Below are 3773 nucleotides of genomic sequence, written 5' to 3'. Positions count from 1 at the left end.
ACAGCTAATTGTGAGACGCCATGTGGGTTCTGGAATTGGCCATAGCTTCTCAAGCTTCTTTTAGAGGACTCTGGACAGAGCACAGGCCAGAGTTTTAAGGCAAGTGCTTTCTTTTCCTTCCTGCTAAACCACTGGTGTGGGGTTCCACCTCCTGTCGAAGCCTGGCTCCTGGTTCACAGTGAACCAGTGCTGTGATGGCGTTGCTGCTGAAGATATTTACTGGCACTGTGGCCAACGCCTGCACGCCAGTGGCTTCCTTCTAGCCCCATGCCATGAGATCGCAGTGCTCTTAGATAAGGCCATGGCTGAATCACTTTGCCACACAGAATCTGAATCACCTGAAGTCAAGTAAAATAAGGAGCTGTCCCTCCCCAGATGGACACTCTTAAAGCCGAACAGAAAGTCTTTATTACTGGCTGGCATCTGCATGGGGAACTTGCCCAAATGTTGCAGCCCGGATCATTACAAGTTCCTTGTCTTTTATGTACAAAATCCACATCCTGGTTGTGACACTTCAGTTAGCAAGATGCAGAACTACAGAAGCCAAAAAGCAAGGTTAGTATATTTAGGGCCTTCCCTGGTACTTGCAACTATGGAGCAGGTCTTAGATTAGGTCTCTGTTCCTGTTTTGGCAGATGTTGGGGCCTACATGCTTGGCTTTAAGGTCAGAATGGTGCCTCTAATATGGTGTCAGTTGCACTAAGGCTTGGAACCCGTTACAAGAGAAAAATATGGCTGGGCCTTGAACACCAGACCAAATTACTTGAATTTCTTCTGTACATGGCAGGGAGCCCTGGATTTCTTTCAAGAGAATGACTACATGAGAACTCTGTGGTATGCCCTATGAATAATACCTTTTAGGGTATCTCATGTCTTCAGGGCTAGAGTCAAAATTGTATTAGAGCTAATTTGGAGACTATTCTAATAGAACCATTGAGAAGTGGTGTCAGATCATTCAAACTTGGTAGTAGTGAGAACTGGACATGAAGCTAGACTCAGGAGTTCTTAACATTTGATTGGATGTTGTCTTGGCTTGAATGAGAAATGTTCCTATAGGCTCGGGTATTTAAACAGTTGGTTGCCAGTTAGTGTTTGAGCAAAGCTACAGTCTTGCTCCAGGATGTGCCGTCCTAAGTTCTAAGAAAGTCATTCTATTAGTAAAATTACAGAAGGGTAGCCAGGCGGTGGTGGTGCATATCTGTAATCCCAGCACTCTGTGGGGCAGAGGCAGGTGGATTTCTGAGTTCGAGGCCAGCCTGGTCTACAGAGTGAGTTCCAGGACAGCCAGGGATATACAGAGAAACCCTGTCTCGGAAAAAACAAACAAACAAAAAACAAAAAAAAATTACAGAAGGATACCAATATATTTGCATAGGAAATATGATGTGTGATGTAATTTGCATAATGAGTTTAATTTTGGATGTTTCAAGTGAAAATACTAGTGGGAGTTATTAGAAATGTCCAACAAATTTGGAAATGTGGTCAGAAGAAAGGAGAGAACCCAAAGCACAGATTTACAACCGTTCACTTGGCGCAGCAGTCTGTGACCTATTTTCACATTAGTTGAACCCAAAGAGCTTTCAAAAATAGAGGCCCAGATCCAGAGGTTGTCATTTAATTGAGAGGATCCTAGACAGTTTTTAAAATTGGCTTGACTGATTGAATTTGTGTGTGTGTGTGTGTGTGTGTTTTGGGAGATAGGGGTTGTATATTTTATAAAGCCTTCTAGGTGACTTTATAAAGTCTTCTGGTTCTAACACACAACCAGCGTTGGTAACTGCTGACAAGTAGTTCATGAGTCATGGAGCAGAAAAAGATTTAAGAAGGAGATTACACAGTAGTGAAAAAGTTAATGATAGATCCTTTTGCAATACTGACATTCAAGGAATAGATAGATGAGCCAGCAGGAGGTCTGAGAGGTAGAAAGAAGGATAAAAGCCCGAGACGTGAGACATCAGCAATGGGCCGTTGCTGTCCTGTGCTCAGAGAGTAGAGGAGACCTCTGACTGAAATGTACAGAGCCTGGGCTGGGAGAGCTCCGAGATTCACTGCCATCTTTTTGTATGCCTAGACTCACTGTAGAGCTACAGGGGCACAGCTAAAACGAAGGGGCTCATAGGTTGGGAAAGTGACTAGAAAAGTGTCTTTACTGAAGCGTAACCAGAAATATGAGCAAAACCATTAGAGAATTTAGATGGAGTTGAGTTTTGGAGTTCAAAATGTCAGAAATGTTTGTTGGTCTCATTCAATTCTGTATGAGGACTGTGTTTTGAGGGTACTCCTAAAGCAGCATTACTGTGAGAAGGTGTTGTGGTAGGGGTCTAGGTTAGACAGAGGATTAGTGTGTTTCCATGGCTATGATTCAATCAGCTACATTGTGCCAAGACTTGAAGTGTGAAGGATAGTCCTGAGCAGGATGCAGGAGCCTTTAATGGATGTGAGTCATGGTGTAGCAGTGTAAAATTGGGGTGTGATGAAGAGGCCAAGAACTGGAGATACTGGGGAGAATTGGGAAGAATAGCAGGTGTGTTTGTGATGCTGAGATGGTAGTTAAGTCCTCCCAGGGAGTAAAAATCCATGGTGAATCAGCCTATGAAATGAGGAAATGAGGTGTGTGTGTTGGGGTGGGGGGAAGAAAGAGAGAGAGAGAGAGAGAGAGAGAGAGAGAGAGAGAGAGAGAGAGAGAGAGAGGAAATTATAACATAAGATCACTTCCTTACTTCTCTGATTGGAAGACAAATGAATACAAGCAAAGGGTCTGTGGTCTCCTTGTGGGATTGACTCAAAATGTACAGCGAAAGACCTTTAGACAAAGACTCTTCCTCGAGGCTCCTTCCCCTTGGTGTCCTCACTGCTTCCCCAATCTGATCACTTCACTTAATCCAGTCACTTTCCTCACTTCCACACCACGTGTTCACCTTGCTATTTTTCTTTGGCACAAAACAGCAGACTTTGGAAAGCCGTTGGCACTCCAGCTCCCATCGGAGCCAAGCCAGGCTCCATTGTTCTCAGAGGCTTCACATTAGTGGGAGCGTCAATGCCGAGGATATCCTTGAAGGATGTTTGTAAACATCTGGCAGTGGAAGCAGATTCAGTATCCAATTGAGAAGGCTAGGCTAACTCCATAACAGGCTTTAAATGGGCAGTTCAGGAGATTAGCCTAAATGTCTGTTTCCAAGAACCAGGCAAGTCCAGGCCTCAGAAGCTGCCTGACACCTGTTATGAGGCAAGGACAATGGGTCAGCAGCCATTTCCAGACTTAACCAGCAACAGTTTTCGCCTTCCAGACTGCAGAAATGGTTCTGGAATGACCCATAAAGCCAAGAGTAAAATAGAGGTCACCTATCTCTCCCAGGAATTCCTCCACCGTGTCTTAAATTGACCATGTGAGCTCACTTTGGGGTTTCTCCATTTTTGTAGATGATAGACACCAATAGTCCACTGGACTTCTACAGAATAAAACACGCTTTGCATTTACATACTATTTGAGTCTGGGATATCATTCTTCGGAGAATCACAGACCCTTACAGCATGTCCTGCTGCATGGATGCCAAGGTAAGAAGAGATGGTTCTTTTGCTTTTCCATAGGATCTTGACACTTACCTAATTTCTCTTAGAATTATGTTTGGATAGCAGTTCTTTATTTGTTGTCCCATTTTCTGTGAAGCAGAGTTATCAACAAAGAAATATGCAACGTTTGAGACTCTCTGCTTGTAGGAATCAAATGAGACTTAGTGTTGAGAGAGCTTTGAAAGAACAAACTGCTCCTGCTA

The sequence above is a fragment of the Apodemus sylvaticus genome, chromosome 6, assembly GCF_947179515.1.
Source record: "Apodemus sylvaticus chromosome 6, mApoSyl1.1, whole genome shotgun sequence".
NCBI lineage: Eukaryota > Metazoa > Chordata > Mammalia > Rodentia > Muridae > Apodemus > Apodemus sylvaticus.
The sequence above is the reverse complement of the archived record's forward strand: the minus strand, read 5'-3'. Positions refer to the sequence as shown.